The sequence below is a fragment of the Mustela putorius genome, unplaced genomic scaffold (assembly GCF_011764305.1).
Source record: "Mustela putorius furo isolate JIRA1106 unplaced genomic scaffold, ASM1176430v1.1 tig00000430_pilon_pilon_pilon, whole genome shotgun sequence".
Lineage (NCBI taxonomy): Eukaryota > Metazoa > Chordata > Mammalia > Carnivora > Mustelidae > Mustela > Mustela putorius.
Window position 1 is genome coordinate 25,882,738 of NW_025421377.1, and position 19,675 is coordinate 25,902,412.

General features: G+C 44.0%; 1 pseudogene; it reads right to left on the reverse strand.

Moving 5' to 3' along the window:
• Positions 1-18,486: 18,486 nt before the first annotated feature.
• Positions 18,487-18,917, reverse strand: LOC123392051 (annotated as a pseudogene).
• Between the last annotated feature and the right edge of the window lie 758 nt (positions 18,918-19,675).

The following is a 19,675-nucleotide window of genomic DNA, read 5'->3' on the forward strand; positions in this document are numbered from 1 at the left end:
GGTGGCCCTGAATGGGCAGCCACTGGAGGCTCTTTGGGTGGCCTCGAGGCAGCAGAATGCCGGGTTCTTTCTGGAAGGAGATCCACGTGGTGCATCTCCAAGGTGCGACAGCACATAATTTCTCCAAGCATATTTTTTAATCTGGAAAGGGGAGATCCTGAGAATTGCAAAAATTCTTGACAAGACAACTCCATCCGAATCCCTGCACGAAGAGACTTGAGCAAATTTTCACAGGCAGCTTGAGGCCATTCGCCAGGCCATTCCCCATTCCCCAGCCCCGGTGGCTGACAGGAGAGTTTCCTGTCTGTTCTGGCCAGCCGCTGACCTCCCTTTCCTACAGCACTTACTACAAAGGACTGACAATTGCAAATCCTTTTTCTAGCCTTTTGATATGTGCAGTATCCTTGTAACTCAGGAGTGTCTTTCTCAGTGATCTGAAAGCCATTCCTCTGTGAGGTAATCATGAGGTAGGGGAGGGCCGCCATCTCCCAGCCTCTGGGGGAGGATAGTCCTAACTTCCGTAGCTGCTGGAGCGTGGACAGAGCTGGCCACAGCACGTTTGCACTCACCTGCTCTGTGATTTTTCATTGAGCCTCTGCTCAGCTCCTTCTCCTCCTACTGTCTCTTTTCATCATTTGAATTCATGTCTAGTTTTTTCTTATTAACTTATTTTATTTCCATTCAGTTAGTGAGCTTACACTGTATCCTTACTTTGAGAGGTAGAGCTCAGTGACTCCTCAGCTGCATACGACACCCAGGGCTCATCCCATCACGTGCCCTCCATGCCCATCACCCTGTTACCCCACCGCCTCCCCACCCCCCTCTAGCAACCCTCAGTTTGTTTCCTATTAGTCTTGCTTGTCTTTGACAGTACTAAGATCGGCCTTTCCTACCTCACGGTGCTGTGAGGGCTGGGCAAGTTAACGGAGAAAATAAAAAAGTATTTTGCAAACTGCAAAGTTCTTTACAGATACAGGTGGTTGTCAGTGTGAAGGGATTGCGTGTATTTTCCTGAGAGACCGTTTTAAAAAAAATACATCAAAATATTTTTACTGTTAATATATCTCCTTTCTAAAAATGTAAACAATATAGAAAAAGTGATAATACCTACAAGGCCACCCCTTGCAGATACCAGCAACCAAATATTTATCATTTGATTCTTTTTAGGCAAGCATAAGCATATAAACTTTTTAAAAACTATGTAAGTGGGATTCTACTCTATATACTCTTCTATAACCTACTTTTCTCACGTCACGATGCGTTAGGCCATATATCAGGGATAACTGGTATGGGTCTCCTTCCTTATTTTTGACAGCTGCGAGTGTTTCATTGTGTGTTCATGTGACTAAGAGCCTCTCCTAACGGATATTTTGTTTCTAATTGTTCAGTATTTTTAATAAAACAGCAATAAACATTCTCATCCATACATTTCTGTGTACCCATATAATCATTTTTTTAGGACACATGAAAACATTTTTTTCAAGTTTATTTTTTCAGTGATCTCCACACCCAGTGTGCTGCTCGAACTCACAACCCCACTGTCAAGAGTTGTGTGCTCTTCCGACAGAGCCAGCCAGGCGCCCCTCTTTAGAATACATTTCTAGAAGTGAAATTCCTGGGTGTATTCTAAGGAAATGTACATTTAAACTTTATGTATTGTGGGTTTGTTCTCCTGAAGGTTTGTATGGATTTACTCTCCCATCCTTGAGTGTGTCAGGGAGTTTCCCTACTTCTGTACCCCGGGGATTCTGATGGAGATGGGGCAGGGGGAGGTTAGAAAGTGTGCCTGGGATCATTAGATTCCTAAAGGGCTCACGGGGTGTGGTCACTGTAGAAGACACGGAGGAGAGGAGGTAAGCATTGATCCCGAAAGCTGGGTTTAGAAAATAACTTGCTGCCTGCTTTCCAAATGGTTCTTTTTGGCTCCAGGTCCCAGCTTGCCTGCTGTTGGGCAGCACACATGCCAAATCCCCAGAAGGCCAGGATACCTTTTCCTAGGATGTAGCAGGCCAACAACCCTAGGGCTCTTCTTGGGCCTGGGCAGAAGAAAAAAAGCCTTTCTGCCCAGCATTGCAGAGAGCCCTGCCTGCAGCTGTACCTGCCTGTCTCAAGCTCTTGTCCCATCTTGTACATTAAAGAGGCACAAGGTTGACGTGTCCCACAAGGAAAGTTGATCAAAGGTGAGACAGGGTGCCAACTCTCAGAGGTGGTACTGTGCCTGAACTTGGGGCCTGCCCCCAGGGGCAGACATTTATCTTGGTTGCTCCAGGGAAGACTTTCATGCTGTTTTTGCGTGGAGTGCCTGGGCGGAAAAAGGAGCGGAGGATGACAGGGAGCTGCGTTGTACCCGCTTCCGTACTTCTGGTATACCAGCAGCCATAGTTCTTCCCTTTCTTCCTCTCTCTCTCTCTCTTTTTTCTCATTCATTTTTGGTTAAGTTGAAAAGATTTGAGTGCATAACTTTTATGGAAAAAAACAAAATACAAATCAAAAGTTCATCCATTATCCATTCTAATGCCATGGATATTTTCATGATATATATTATCTGTCAGAGGCTGTCTCAGGGGTTAGTATTCTTCACATAGATTTGGAATACCCTATTCATTTGCATCTTACACTAAGCAGCTTTGGGGCACAATGGCACAGCTGCTCAACAGCTGTGGCCTGGACTTAGGGCAGGAATCCTCTTTGAGGTTCAGTGACATAGCTTCTGTATGCGGTTTCCAGGGCTCTGGGATTTCAGGGACAGCCAGGGCTGCTAAAGCAAGAAGTGAGATGGTCCTACAGGATATGCTTCTCCTCTGTCTGGGGAGCAGAGGGAACTTGGTTTGCTTACCTGTGGCCAGTCCCAGCATGTCTCAGGAATACTTTCCCTCCCTTTTTTGATGTTACTAGAAGAATGTGAAAAAAGATGGCACAGAGGCATGTAGATCTAATTATCTGTTTCCTCAAATCTTTAGTACCCACTACAAAATCAACAAGGTTGTGCACTCTTGAAGGGCAAATAGCTTACCAAACCCAAAGCCACAAAATCATGCTCAGGAGGTATTTGGAGGTTTATCAAGTTGCAGAAGCTGGAAAGGGCCCCAAAATGCTAAAGGAGGAAACTGGCTAGACATTAGGGCCATGTTCATGGTAACAGTACTTTTATGGGGTCATGGGGATGTGGGAAACAAAGGCCGAAGAAAAATGATGAAATGTCCTCACTACCTACAGCCCACTGACGAGTCCTTGAAACAAGCAGAGCGACATTCCTCTGGGGACTCACTCAACTGCCTCAAGTGTTGACACTTTGTTAAGGGCAAAGGCAATCCCAGCCTGACCTCCACCCCTCCCCAGGATCCTGTAACTCTAACATATACAACTTCCTTTATCTCAGCCCCTCAAGATATGTGCTGGCAATCACCCTCCAAGCACATGACCAACTGATACACATCTGAAGGGTCTCATGATTAGAGTTATTAGTCGGTAATACATGACCTTTTCCCAACAATGGCTAGCCCTCTCAAGGTCCTGGAAACCTTGCTCCCAAAATTCCTTAGAGACTTATGCTGTCCCTAACCCCTTTCCAGCTTGAAAGTACATAATGGACCACTCCTCGTGACCCCATCGCAACTCCTTCTGCCCACGGGTCCTGCCCCAGGTTTGCACCAAAGATGTCTCAAGAATTCTTTCCTAGCCATCGGCTCCGAACCCTAACACCTTTCCTATATCAACCGGAGGTCAAGGTCCAGGTCAGAATATCAGCTCCGTAGGCCCTGAGCTAGAGTCTAACACATGGAGTGCAACAGCCTCTTAGTGGAAGGAAACGTGTGTACCAGATATTCAAAGATTTCCCTTCCTTGGATCTAGAATGTTAATGCCTGCCATCAGACACATGCCCTTCCTGCCAGCAGACCACCCAGGAAACTGAAGCGTGGACTGAGAACAGTGGTTTTGGTTCTGTGCAACATCCCGTGCAGCCCTGATAAAATTTGGGGCTCAGCTTGTCTCCAAGCAGCTTTCTGCAGTTAATGTGATGGGACTTCGTTGTTTTGTTGTGTATAAAATTCTCCTCAGTCTTCCATTTCCATGGCTACGCTATCACCCATTACATTTTGATCTGATTATATTACAGAAGACAGTAAGTCCCCTACAGGAACTTGATATCTTTCCTTGAAGTCCTGAGGGCCCCGTGCAATCATTTGAAAACCTACTCTGCTCTCCCAGACATGCTTTCGTATGAAGCCCTGGGAATTCAGTAGCATTATTTTTCCAGGAGACTTTCTAGTGTATTTGTAGAATTATAATTTTAAAGATAGTTTGGAATTTCTATATGCATCAAGCTTTTCTTTTTTTAGTACTAAATATAGAGGATACAAAGATAGACACATATACTGGTTTTCTTCCTCTACTGATCACAAAGACAGGGGAAAAAAAAAAGTTTCAGGGATAGGAAACACGCAGGACTGAGAGGAATGCAAAACATCCTGGGACGGGGAGGCAAGAGAGAAGGAGAGGAAACTGCAGAGGACAAAAGATGAAAGAAAGGGGCTGCACGGTGGGTGAAAATGTGGACAAAGCCGGATTAGCCGCGGCGGCAGCCAGTGCAGCCGGGCAAACTCCGCGTGCACAGCTGTTGCAAAGAGCCCGACTGAGAGTGAGGAATCTGGGGTGTTCGCCCTGTATCTGTCAAGCTGTCTGACCTAAGCAAGTTACTCTACTGCTTTGGAGCTAATTTTCCACTTTCTAAAGTGAAGAAATTGGGCAAGGGGACTTTCTGAGGTCCACTGTAGCTTTGTCATTCTCATTCCAAAGCTTAAGAAGAAAATGCAAAAGCAACTTAAAACTCTTGTCTTCTGGGAGAGTGTTTCCCAAATCCTAGACCAGAGGACTGTCATTATTTCTAGTTGTAATCTTCTTAAGGATTATACTCAGTCTTTGATCCAGTCAAGTCTGCCTTGGGCTTTGTTAATTTTTACTTAGAGGGACAGAACTGATAAATGATTATGTAGATAATTATGGTGGGAAAATGGAATGATAAACATTAACAAATGGAAATGAACACATTTAGGACAAACACAGTCTGAAACCAAGTGCTTTAACACAGACATCCTTGGGAGCGTGCTGCCAGTGTGCCTGTGCAGAAATAGTCACCGTTTGGGCAGCTCCATCAAGTTTCAAGCCCTGGTGAGAGAGAAGCCATCTCAGGCAGGCAGCTATCAGCAAGGCCATCAAAGGGTGGCGACAGACAATGACAAGCAGCATAGATTGGCAGCAAATAAGCCACATCCATATTTAATATCCAGTGCATGTAGGGAGGCTTATCACTCTGAAAATCTCTGAAGTTGTATCTCATAGAGGATGGGAAACTTAAAGTATTTAGGTTGCGGAAAAGCTCTGATGAGCGATTCACGCTTCTTTTGGCTTACATCTCATCTCTTCTGGCCTTTTTTCTAGTTTTATTTCACTCAAAAACAGCTTCTGTGAGATTCTGGGGAGAATGCCCGTGTCTTCCTCTTTGCTGTATGCCCAGCACCTGCCAGAGGACCTATCACATCGCACCTGCTTAATAAATGAAGGTTGAGTGAACAAACAAACAAAGGAAGCTACTTGAGGGTTCCTCAGAGCAAATTTCACTCTAGAATGGAAGCATTGTAAAGGGCTGCAGCGGAACTAGGAAAGACGTGAGAGGGAGTGGCAGTGGGACTTCTTCAGAACCCGGAGAACTGAAATTGTAGAGTCAGTACACGACGGAAGAGTGTTTGGGAGGTTTGGAAGGTTTTGGAGAATTATCCTGAAAGCAATAACAAAATAAACAAAGAATTGAACAAAAAACAAAATAGAATGTCTTCCAGGTCCCAAGGTGAGAAAACAGGGCTTGGCTCTATGGCATTCCATGTGGGAATCAACATTGTTAAGAAAGCAAAAGCCAACAGAACAGGGTTGATTTGAATGGAAACTAAAAAACAGGAGTCAGAGAATTAGAGATCAACTCTCTTCCCCAGTGTGGTCTGGGAGTCTGGATGTCCACACGCAAGAGAGGTGTGCCTACATTACAAATATCCTCATGGCGAAAATGGATTAGTCAGAGGAGGCTGGTCTGTTCTCATCTTATAGTCTCTTAGCACAAATATTTGATTTCCATGGAGATTTCCTTATAGGGAACAGTTCTGCTGATGTATCTTTTTCTCTCAGCTCAACTCCTGTAGGGAGCAGATGCTGAGAGAGAGTTAGGAGTACAGAGATGTATTTGGGGGTGATGACCATGAACGATAAAGGGAGAGGAAACAGGACTGGGCAGGGGAAGTCTTCAGGCCGCAGTGCCAATGTGACACCTGTGAAAAGAAATGGGGAAGGAAGCAGAATTGTGCAGGGAGAGCCTCAGACCATGATGTCGGATCTGAACAAGCCTCGACCAGCTCAACAGGGCGCACTGGAGCAAAGTTGAGAGAAGTCTTGCATTGGGTAGACACGCCCAGACCCTAGTACTCCCAGTTTGCGCAGTACTGGCTGGGGCTACCCAGGAACAGCATGGCCTTGGCTTGAACATGAAGCATATCCTTAAGGTACTGCGCTAGAAGCCGTCAGCCAACTGCCCTCTCAAAGCTGAGCAGTGAGCTCTGTTGAGGGGAGGCCTGTGCAGCACACTTCCCCCGCTGGTACACTATCCAAGGTCATTTCCAGATCTTGTATTCGGTGCTGACCCAACTACTACTGAATAGTAGTTGGACAGTTAGATGTTTGCTTTCTCAGCCTCCCTGACAATTAGAATGGTCATGAGACCCGATTCTTGCCCATGGGGCCGCTGGGAAGCTAACTGGGGTAAAAGACAAACAAAGCCTTTTGAGAAGAGATCATTTTCCCTCTCTTCCAACCAGCTATTTGTTTTCTGATTTTGAATGCAATGTTGATGTCTGCGGTGGCAGCCCTCTTGTAACCATGAGGCCATAAGCAAACATGCTAAATGGTATAATACCTTGGTGATGTTGATGAGACTGATCAACCTTGTTGAATAAACAATAAATAATGTTCTTATGGTTTCATTATTTTTTGTTTATTTTTTTGCTGTTATTTGCAAGCGGTACCCTCATTCCCCAGTTCTCATAATATAGCATATATGATGTTCCTATATCATACATATTTTAAATTCTAAGCCGGCATTATGCCTTACATATCAATTTCTTTTTAATTTGGTTAGAGCGAATCAGTCCTTGTGAAATAAATATTCACTGAGTACACTGAGAAAATTTGTTTCGAGGCCTGAAAAGCTAAAGACTAACCCTTGAAAAGAGTGACAATGTATATTCACTCAGTGTCTTCCCTTAGTTTGAGTTTCCCAATCTTAGCAAAGAGAAATGCCTTTATTAAAACCCTAGGATAAAGGAAGTCTATATGTTCTAGTCAGCAAGAAATTTTAAAGCATGAAAAGCTTGAAATCTGTAACCTGTTGGGTTGGTTTTTTCTGTAGTAAAGGAATGAAGCAGAAAAGACTTGTGAGAAGATCCGTGACCTCAGTTGAGGGGACACAGTTCACTTAAAAGAGGGAGTCAGGACCTCATACTCCTTCGTCCCTTTGCTCTCTGCAAGGGCTCCCTGTTTGCCACACCAGAAGCCAGAGAGCAGGAGAGCCCGGTCACACAGCCCATCAAGCCTGCTTTCTGGGAAGAAAGCACAACTGGGAAGCATGGAGACTGGATCTGAAAGACAAAGGGAAGGTGTCCAGTTCCTTCCTCTGTCCCTGGGCAGAGAAGGTGCTCAACATCTTTAGGACTAAAGCAAAGGAAGGGAGAGAAGGAAACCAAGGCTGGATCATCTGCAGAGGATTATGAGTTGTTCTTCAAAAACAGAGTTTCTGAAAACACAAACGGATAAAAACTTTGGGCTTTCAAGTAAGACCCCGATTCAGCAGGCTCTCCAGGGAGGCGCTGAGGAGGTTGTTTGCAAATGTACCTTTGACTTGTATCAAAGGAAGAAGAGTTCTCCTCTAACGAGTTATTTCATCCATGAGATAAGGTAATGAAAATGCATATGGAAAAGAATATTCAAGTGCTGAAAAAAAAACAAAAGGGAAAGTGGAGCCAAGTGGGAAGGAGAAGTTGAAGATTGGGGGGGGAGGCCAGAGGGCACTTACTGAAGGAAACAGAGTTTTCCAGAAACTCTCAGCTTATGAGTCATTGCCCAGAATTTTGTCACATGGGCGGTAGGCACCGTAGCTGTGAGGGAGTTGGAGAAGCCAGTGTTTCTACCTGGCAAACTGATGCTCTGAGCTAAGTCAGCTTTCTGCTAGAAGACACAAAGGAGAGTGAACACTGAGCAGGTAACTAGCAGGGTCGACCATCTTCTAGAAACGAAAACTCACAGATGTGAAGGTATTTGTCCCCAAATTCAAATATGGAGCTGGGATTTAAATTCTGCTTTTTGACTCCAAAGCAAATGCTTTTGTCCACTGGGCTATGGAGTTGTAATGGAAGGTTGATGCTTCTTCTTACCTTCACATACGGCATGAAAAAAATGCTACTTACTAGGTACCAGAATCTCATAAATACGTAATAAGCATCTATTTAAGTGCTGGTATTTATTCTGTAGGCAATAGAAGCTTTGAATATTTTAAGGAGATGAATCAATCTCATCTGGAGTCAGGAACACTGGATATTGGTCCCAGGTTTGCCACTGACTTTGATGTAGATAAGTCACTTACTTTTCTAGGTGACATTTTCTTACCGTCTATGAAATGAAAGTAACAATGCCATCTCAAAACTCAGATGATAGGAAATGTAACAGTGATGTTAAATGTTAAATGTTAAATGTTAAATGTCCATGGATAGAGTGTTTTAAAGATTTATTTATTTATTTTAGAGAGAGGGAGAGTAGAGTGAGGGGAGGGGACGAGGGAGGAGAGAGAAACTCCAGCAGACCCCGCGCTGACGTGGGGCTCAATCTCACTTCCCTCAGACTGCAACCCGAGCCGAAATCAAGAGTTGGACACTTAATCAACTGTGCCACCCAGGTTCCCCCCTGGATAGAGTGTTTTAGGGAAAACTAAGACATGTCAAATCAGTGTCTTTGACCATACTATTCATTAAGAACATTCCAGATAAAGACTAGATACTACCCTTACTGGATGAAGTAGCACTGGGATTAAATACAACCAAACCCAAGTGATTGGAGAACTGCCGCTAGGAACGTGCACCACAGAGAAGAACAATGCTCCCTCCTCCTTTTCTTCCCTTCCTTCCCTCCCTCCCTCCCTTCCTCCCTCCTTTCCTTCCTTCCTTCTTGAAAAACTTTCTGCCTTTTTTGAGCTCCTGGATCTGAAGCAGGTTTGTGGTGGAGAGATGAGCTGCTGCAGAGGTCACTGTAGGGAACCTCTTCCAACATATGGGGCCTTGAGGAAGCTCTGTGGGATTTGAAAGCTGCCCCAGGTTGTCTCATTTCAAAGAGCACTGTTGGTGGGAATGCAAGTTGGTGCAGCCTCTTTGGAGAACAGTGTGGAGATTCCTCAAGAAATTAAAAATAGAGCTTCCCTATGACCCTGCCATTGCACTCCTGGGTATTTACCCCAAAGATACAGATGGAGTGAAAAGAAGGGCCATATGTACCCCAATGTTTATAGCAGCAATGGCCACGGTCGCCAAACTGTGGAAAGAACCAAGATGCCCTTCAACGGACGAATGGATAAGGCAGATGTGGTCCATATACACTATGGAGTATGATGCCTCCATCAGAAAGGACGAATACCCAACTTTTGTAGCAACATGGACGGGACTGGAAGAGATGATGCTGAGTGAAATCAGTCAAGCAGAGAGAGTCAATTATCATATGGTTTCACTTACTTGTGGAGCATAACAAATAGCATGGAGGACATGGGGAGATGGAGAGGAGAAGGGAGTTGGGGGAAATTGGAAAGAGAGGTGAACCATGAGATCCTATGGACTCTGAAAAACAATCTGAGGGTTTTGAAGGGGTGGGGGGCGGGAGGTCCGGGTACCAGGTGGTGGGTATAATAGAGGGCACGGATTGCATGGAGCACTGGGTGTGGTGCAAAAAACAATGAATACTGTTATGCTGAAAATAAATATAAAAAAAAAAAAAGAGCACATGTGAAAAAGACCGTGGCAGCAGCTACTGTGATATGCAAGACAGCGGGAATTAAGGCTAAACATCAAGAGAGACACTTGATAACAGATCCATAGTATTTTAGAGCTGATGGCAACCTAGCATCAAAAAACACCTGGATTTGTAGGTTTTCATTTAAAAGAATATAAATGCTCCCTTTGAAGATGTTCAAAATGAGTAAATGTCCTCACAGTTGTTGAGATAATTTATGAATACAGACAGGCAGAGTTGGGGTTCTGAATTCTAAGTCTGCACTTTGGGAAAGTTGTCTCATCTTTCCAATGTATTTCCATGTCAGTAAAATGGGATAGTAATAGAAGCTCTCCTGGGTTACTTTGATTAGACAAGATAATCCATGTAAAGCTCTTGGCACATGGTATGTCCTCCATAAATTCTAGCCCTTAATCAGTATGTATCTGTAAATGATGAGAAGTACACAGCCATGGTTCCTAGGTCTTCTCACTTGCCCTTAGAGCCAGAATGGAAGGAAACAGATCGACATAGGAAATGCCCAAAAGTTAGAACCAGACAGCCCAGGTTTTTTAATTTTAAAAAATTTTATTTTTTATTTGTTATTATTTATTATTATGTATTATTTTATTTTTATTATATTGTTTTTATATTACATTATTATATGTATTATATATGTTACATATTATATATAATTATATTTATTATATTATAGTAAGATAATATAAGATCTGTTCTCTTAACAGATTTTAAAAAGATTTTATTTATTTGTCAGAGACAGAGAGAGAGCACAAGCAGGAGGAGAATAGCAGGCAGAGGGAGAAGCAGACTCCCTGCTGAGAAAGGAGCCTAACAGGGGCCTTAATCCCAGGACCCAGGGATCAAGACCTGACCCGAAGGCAGACGCTTAACGGACTGAGCCACCCAGGCACCCCTCTTGACAGATATTTAAGTACACAATAGGATTTTAACTATAGACATAACATTATCTGTCAGGTCTCTAGAACTTAGTCATCTTGCATTACTTAAGCTCTAAACCCATTGATTAGGAACTCCTGATTTTCCCCTCGTCCTTCTGACCAACCCCCAACCAACAACCACCATTTTGCTCTCTGCCTCTGTAAGTTTGACCATTTGAGATATCTTACATAACTGGAACCATACAGTACCTGTCCCGCGGGGGCTGGCTTAGTTCACTTAGCAGGTCTTCCAGGTTCACCCATGTTGTTGCATGTTGCAGGATTTCTTTTTTTTCAAAAGTTTAATAGCTTTCTATTGTATGTATATACCCTGTTTTCTTTATCCCTTCATTCGCTGGTGAATAAAACAGATAATGTCTAATGGACAAAAAACCGTCTCTTCAACAAATGGTGTTGGGAAAACTGGACAGCCACATGCAGAATAATGAAAGCGGACCATTTCCTTGTATCATGCACAAAAAAAGACTCAAAATGGATGAAAGATCTAAATGTAAGACAGGAATCCATCAAAATCCCTGCGGTGAATACAGGCAGCGACCTCTTCGACCCCAGACAGCCCAGGTTTCGAGTCCTCCTCCGTCTCCTCTAACGCCGTGGTCTTCACTCAGTCTCTTTACTTCTCGGGACCCCAGGCCCGTCTCCGACTGAGAAATGTGTCTTTCCTCTTGGGCCTTTGCTTTGGCACCCTGGTACTAATATTGATCAAAATAAACCCAACCCCTCCGTTAACTTCCACAAACAATCCATTCACAGGGAGCATATAATGATCTTTAAAAAATTCTGACTCTGGATTCATAATGACCACGGAAAGATACTTTGCTGCACAGAGTGCCCACACTCTCACTTGGAAAACCTCCATTCGATTGATCTCTCCTCTTCCCTCCCAGTCCTCAGTCATTGTCTCCCTCTTCAACTTGCCCCAAAGAATGCATCCAACCCCATTTTCCTTCCCCTTTTCTCCTTTATTATCTGGAGAAAGGTGCTTCTTCTGCAACAGGTGCAAAACTATTGCTCTCTTCTTTGTAACAACTGGCTTATCAATGGCTGGCTTATTTCTCTCTCCTTAGAAGCAATTCTTTTACCAGCTACAAGGAAGATAAATTTTTTCTCTGATTATTGTTATTATTGAACTTCTTAACCTTTAGAATTCCATCAATGGTTCTATTCTTGGAAACATACTGTATTGGATATGTTCCATTTGCTTTTCCAAATCTCTCCCCACCCTGCTCTGTGTGTGGGGAAGTTGACCCATGTTGATGGCATCAAGGGCCCCCTTGCCCTGTGGCTTTTGGTGGTTTGGCTAGTGAGAGGCAATAGCAGGGGGTTGGAGTTTGGGAAGAGAGAGACTTTAGGGCATTTACTCTCTCAGCTCCCATGGCTCCAGGTCACTGTGTGTTGGATACATACTCTACCAAAGACTACCACAGAGCTTATCCCTTGTCCATCGACCCTTCCCTGTGGTGACTCTTTTGGCATCTGGGAGGTACTTTCTCTCCTTGTAATTTCAGGCCTAGAGTTGGTCCCAGCTTCTGCTGTAGCTGGCCCCAGAGATGCTTCATTTTTTCTTATGGTTTTCCTTCACCTTGTGTACATTGTTATTAATGGTGGGCTTATTAAACTCCTCTCAACATATTATCTGAGTTTGCTATTTATTTCTAGATTCAGCAACCTGGACATTTATCTACAATTTCATTCCTTCATTCCCTCAAAAATCATGGCCAGGAACTATTCTAGGGGCTGGGTCGTAAGAGTGAGTAGGAAGACATATTTCCCATGAGCTCGATTTTGATGAAGGAAAGAGACAAGTGAGCAGACGGTAACAATGGAGTTGTAACGAGAAGTATTCGCTTCTTTTTTCCTTTCTTTGAGAGAATATGAGGGAGGTTCTTAACTTACTCTGGGGAGTCTGATAGAGAAATGCTTTCTGAAAGAGACAAAGCTTGTGTGGATCCTTGAAGGATGTGTGGGAATTAGCCAGTTCGATGGGGAGGATGGAACAGTACGGGGAACATGCTAGGAGGGGGCCCGTCAAAGTGGACAGAGTCGAGGTGGTTCTTGAGTGATGGAAGATTGGATCAGCCAGTAAACGACCTCTCTTTAAACTCTTAACAATGGAGAACAAAGTGATGGTTGATGGAGGGAGGTGGGTGAGCGGATGGCATGGATGGGTGAAGGGCTTGCGGAGGGCACTTTTTGTGGTGGGCACTGAGTGTTGTATGTAAGTGATGAATCCCTGAATTCTACTCCAGAAGAATGTATTGTGCTATAGGTTAAGTCAATATAATTTTTTAAAAAATGACCTCTCTCCCTTCTCTCTTTCCTGTTTGTTTGTTTTTAAAGATTTTATTTATTTATTTGACACAGAGAGATCACCAGCAGGCAGAGAGGCAGGCAGAGAGAGAGGAGGAAGCAGGCTCCCTGCTGAGCAGAGAGCCCGATGTGGGGCTCGATCCCAGGACTCTGAGATCATGACCCTAGCCGAAGGTAGCGGCTTAACCCACTGAGCCACGCCGGTGTCCCTGTTTGTTTTTTACTAAGCAAGAATTTTGTCTTTATCCTGAACATGATGGGGAGCCAGAGAAGGGTTTGTCTTAGAAAGACCTCTCTGCATGTAGTGTGGAGAATGGTCTAGAGGGTGGTACCTTGAAGGTAGTGAAAACAGCAGGAAGAGTAGAGAAAAGGAATAGGTGGGAAATAAGGGCTTCATCTACAGTCGTGGCAGGATGGATGCTCAGGTAGGAGGACTCAAGAGAAAGTCTATGTGGGTGGGCTTTTTACTACACTGGCCGTGGCTTTCTCATTTCAAACAGGGGACGTAGAAATATAGGCATGATGGGGAGCTGGAAAGTTCTAAGCCTGTTTATTATATTCTAAATTAGGTTTGCACATTCTGAAAGTTCAATATCATATGAACGCTGTGAAAGATCAAATAATACTATGATGTATCTGTATCTGTAACACCATCAGCCCCAACCAAGTAATGAGTTATAGAGCAACAAATCCAAGCTTCCAAAGGGCAGACCACCAACACAGAGAGTTCTTCTGTGCTGGTAGGGACGGTGGCCACCTTCCAACACCTGTTCCCTGGCTGACTTTGTTCTTCAAAGAAGAGGCACAGGATCCAAGCAGTCATCAGAATGCCGTGAGAGCGGCAATTAGTTCTGGTGAACCACCTACTGGAATCCGTCCAGCTGAGAATGAGTTAGGAAAACTGAAACTGGGATTGTTCTTCGCACAGACCCTGTTTTTGCCTTCACTAGTTCAGACTTTGGCGGAAAGAAAGAAGACAGAAAAAAAGGAGGTTGAGTAGGGTCTGGACTCTGTAGCAGTTCACCTTGGTTCAAAAGTAAAAGAATTGAAATGAAGCTGTTGAAATAAAAACTGGAGTGCTTTTCCTGAACCTAGTCTCTCTTTGCCTGTCCCTAAGGATGGTTCCTGTGATGGAAAGAACATTTTCATCTTTATTCTCTTGTGGGCGTGAGGGATGTCGCATTGGAAAAAGGGATCATAGGGCCATGACAAGTTGTTACTGGATCTGCCCTTCAAATACGCTCTCTTGACAACTTCAACTGTGTAACTTAGTGCTGAAGAGCAGGGCCTTGTAAGTCGAACGGTTGGGGTTTAAACCCTGGCTCGGACTCTTGCTAGCTGTGTAACTTGGGAAAAGTTGCTTAATCCTTCTGAACCTGAATTTTCTCATTCATAAACGACAATGTCAATATTTAGCTCACAGGGTTCAAGGGTGAATTAAATGAGTCAGAGTAGAGATTACCTGGCCCCGAGCAAGGACTCAAGGGGTGGTAACTTCTACCATGGGAACAGTAAATGGGAGATGAAGTTGCCAAATTAAGAGCCCAAGCCGGGCCTTCATTTTTATGGTTGCTCTCTACCTAGGCTGGGAAGCAGTGGAAGCCTTGAAGAACGTTGCCTCGGGCTTGGGCTGGCTTTCACCTTGAAGAAGGATGATTCAGTGTGGAATGCTGGCAGGCTCCTTCGCAGTGAGGATTCTCATGGGTCTAGTTTTGAACTGGACTATCTGGTATTTGAGTTTTCTGTCCAGGAAATCAACTGAGAAAACACTGAGATAAGCGTCTGGCGAGAGAGCTTCTCTAATTTGGTAAGCTGTACTTTTAAAATGTTTACATGACTTAGAGAAATGTTCTTACTGACTTCAGGGCCTGCAGAAGCAAGTGCTCCCACTCCAATAGTCTCTTAGCCATGAACTTGGTTGGTATCAGTCCCAATTCATACGTGCATTATTTATACCTTTGCAGTGCCACAGGAGAACCAACCATTTCTCTCTTTAGAAGGTACCTCTTTTGGACTTCTCAGCATGCCATGTCCTCTTTCTTCTTCCTTCTTTTCTGATAACAGAGAGGCAGTACAGTGTGCTGCCGAAAAGCAAGGATTCTAAAGTCCGGCCGCTTGGGTTTGAGTCCAGCTCCATCACTTACAGGCCATGTTGCCTGGGCCCAATTATTCATCCTCCCATGGCTCAGACTCCCCATGTGGAACAGAAAGATGCATAATAGGATTGTTGAGAGCATAAAATGAATCAGTACGCACCGGAGGTAGAACAGATCTGGGTAAGGGAAATGCTGTATGGTGTTCATTATCATGAACTATTCTAGATGTTTTTAGTACATAGTACTAATCAAGCCTCACAATAATCTTATGAGTAAGTGTGATTTATTCCTATTTCACAGGTGAGCAGCTGAAGCTTACAGTGGTTAACTAGTGTGAGAGCACAATGCTAGTAAACAGAGAAGTAAATCTAGTAGAGAATTAAACCCAGGTTTGTCTGCCTACTTTCAAAGTCCATGCTCTTTCTTTTTTAAAGATTTTATTTATTTATTTATTTATTTATTTACGAGATTGAGAGAGAGAGAGCGAGAGAGCGAGCAAGCACACGCACGAGAGTGCACACACAATCAAGGAAAGCAGCAGGCAGAGGGAGAAGCAGACTCCCTCCTGACCAGGAAGCCCGATGTGGGACTTGATCCCGGGACCCCAGGATCAAGACCCAAGCCAAAGGCAGATGCCCAGCTGACTCAGTCACTCAGGCGTCCCCAAGTCCATGTCTTTAACCACTAATGACCCTGTCTCCCAGAGTAGGTGCTATGCTTTGTTTTTGGATTTCAGTATTGTTTTTTATTTTTTCAAAATTTTTATGTATTTATTTACTTGAGAGAGAGATAGCTAGAGAGAGCACAAACAGGGGGGAGGGGAAGAGGAAATGGAGAAGCAGACGTGCACTGAGCATGGAGCCCCACACAGGGCTTGATCCCGGGATCCTGGGATCATAACCTGAGCTGAAGGCAGACATTGAACTGAATGAGCCACCCAGGTGCCCCTAGTGTTGTGTTCTTTCCTTTTTAAATTCACTTAGCCAGCATATAGTACCTCATTAGTTTTTGATGTGGTGTTCAGTGATTCAGTAATTGTGTATAACCCCCAAAGTTCATCACATTATGTGTCCTCCTAAAATGCCCATCACCTAATTACCCCCTCCTCCAACAACCTGCCTTTTCACAATCCTCAGTTTACTTCCTGGAATTAGGTCTGTCATGGTTTGTCCCCTCTCTGATTTCTTCCCGTTCAGTTCTCCCTCCTGCCCCTACGAGCCTCTGCGCTGCTTCTTATATTCCACGTATGAGCGACGTCATATGATACGTGCCCTTCTCTGATGTATGTTTTGTAAAAACACATTCTTCTCCAGTGTGTTTGGCAATCGTGAGGGGACCGGGCTACCTGAGAAGAGAATCTCTCTCCTGACTGCGGATTCATGAACACTCAAAATGAAAATGGATGACTGGAATTAGCAAATTCTCAGAAAGCACTGGTAGCAATCACAGGAATAATGAAGTCAATTTGTTTCTAGTTATTCACCGACTCACTGCCTTCGACTTGGATATATCCCTGCCCGACTCCAGCCGGCCTGTGAGCCTCTAGCCTTATCCCACCCTTCAGGCAGCTTTGGGATTCATCTAAATTTTCAAACTTTTGCTCTAAATCCCCTAAACATGGAAAAGTGCTTCTAGCAAGTCTAGGGGAGGCATAGTTTAAAGCAGTCTGCTATAAGCATAAGATGTCTTTGAAGACTTGCATTTTATCTTAAAAATCCATGTGGATTTTGCTTATCTCCTTATCTTTTCTTTCAAATGAATGTTTCATTTATGAATAATTTTAGATTCACAGAAAAGTGAACAAGGACAGTTAAAGAAACTTCCTGATTCCCTTACGCAGTTTCCCCTCATGTTCACATCTTATATAGTCATGGTGCGTTTGCCAAAACTAAAGATCAACATTTATACATTGTATGCACCAAACTCCAAACTTTATTTGGATTTCCCCAATTTTTCCACTAATATACTTTTCTCTTCCTGGGTCCTACCCAGGGTACCATGTTGTATTTAGTTGTCATATCTCCTTAGTCTCTTCTGGTCTATGACGTTTTTCAGTCTTTCCTTATTTTTCATGGCTTTGATTAAACTGTTTTGAGGGTACGAGTCAGTTTTGTGAGCTGTCCCTTAATTTGGTTTTGTCTGATGTTTTTCTCATGATTATATTGGGGTTATGGGTTTTGAGGAAGAATACCATGGGATGTAGTGTATTCTCTTTATATTGAGGGTATTTAACAGCAACATGACTTATCAGTGACGATGTTAACCTGGATCACTTGGTTAAGTTAAGCCAAACATTACCAGGTTTCTTCACTATAAAATTATTTTTTAAGCTTTTTTTAAAATTACACTTAGTTAACATAGAGTGTGATATTAGTTTCAGGTGTATGTAAAATGATTATTTTTTTCCTTTCCCTACTCTGTTCTTAGGAGCCTGAGTCACTAAGCTCAGCCCACACTCACAGGGAGGGGAATTAAACTCCACCTCCTGGACATATATTATTTCAAATTATTCTGTAGGGAAGATGTATCTCCTCTCCTCTCCTCTCCTCTATTTATTAATTAATTAAATCACTTATTTACATCCGTTTGGCTCAGTAGTGTCTAAACATACTACTTCCTACTTCCACATCTGTGAATGGAATCAACTTTTCAAACGTGTATCCTGAGGATTCTGAGAAACACAGAGAAAACCCATGCTCTACTAGTCGCTTCCTTGCTTCCTCTGAATCATAGACTTTAATGATGGCTGTGAATGAAAGAGGAAGTGAATGACACAGGTGAGCGTCATCATTAGTGCTGTCTCAGGGTAAGGATGTTTGACTCTAACACCAGTGTGTGACCAAATAGCTACTCATATTTTCTTCCTTCCTTCCTTCCTTCCTTCTTCTTTCCTTCCTTCTTTCTTTCTTTCTCCTTCCTTCCTTCTTTCTTCTTCATCATCCCCTTCCCCAACCTCTTCCCCTTCTACCTCCTCCCCCTCCCGCTCCTTCTTTTGCTCCTTTTTCTCCCTCTTCTTCAACAAAGAATCACCTTTATTGAACACCAGTGTCAGTTTCTCTATTTGTCCTTCCCAGGATCTTGGCTGCTGTGAGGAATGGAATCGTTGTCTGGCACAGAGTGGAGGAGATCTTATTGGTGTGGGAGAGGCCAACCATAGAGAAGGTGAGGCAGAGGGTAATGCAGACTTGGTGGATGAGGCCAGATGCAAGGAGAGCCAACAGGAGACAGGGAAGAATCTCGGGGAAGATCTTTGCTTGGAATCCTTTGCCAAAGACAACATTCTCAAGATTCCTGGTGGCGTGAGAGAGAAGACTAAAAGGCTGGAGCCCAGCAGGCCCCCCTTGATGGTGAGCTGCTGCGTGCAGGTCAGCTGGAGCTTATACATGTGCATCCCGAGGAAGAACAGCAGGGACAGGAGTGGGGAGAGTGCCAGTGAGCTGCCCGTGCCCACGGCCATCATGCCCTGCCCTTGGGCCCTATCACCGAATTGGGCCAAGAAAGAGGGGAGCCCAAGGGGAACAGCTGTGCGTGTGTGTTACCCCTTCCTATTTCTCCTTTTGATATTCCTTAAGACACACTCAACATGTTTTATTCACTTTTAAAGACTGATTTATTTTTGAGAGAGAGAGAGAACATGCACACACAGGGGTGGGGCCGAGGGGAGGGACAAAGGGAGTGAAAAACTCAACCAGACTTCACACTGAGCTTGGAGCCCCATGGGGACTCACTCTCACAACCCCTAGCTCATGACCTGAGCTTGAAACCAAGAGTGGACCCCTAACCACTGTGCCACCCCTAAAATTCTTTTATATTAAGACTAAGTGCTAGAGGAGGAGCTGATTGAGCCATTTTTCAAAGGTGACTCTAAACTACTCCTTTACAAGGTCTTCAACCACTCAGTAGGCTTTGCAACGCGGTAAAAAACAAAAACGGAAACAGAGAGGCAGGGTAGGGCCTCTTTAAAATAGGAAACCTAATGAGAAGACTCGGCATCTGGGCATCTGGAGGCCATTTTTTTTTGTCCTCAGGCCCGAAATCCTGGACCAATTGCAGAGGGGCGGTAGCTCCTGGGTGTTCTCATTGGTCTGCACCCAAGATGAAGGCGGGGCCTTGACTATAAAAAAAGAAGGGAGGCTGGTGATGGGGTTTCTTGTGGGCTGCTGTAGGGTGTTAACGGTGGTGAGTGAGGGAATGTGACATTTTACAGTCCTCCTAGTGGCC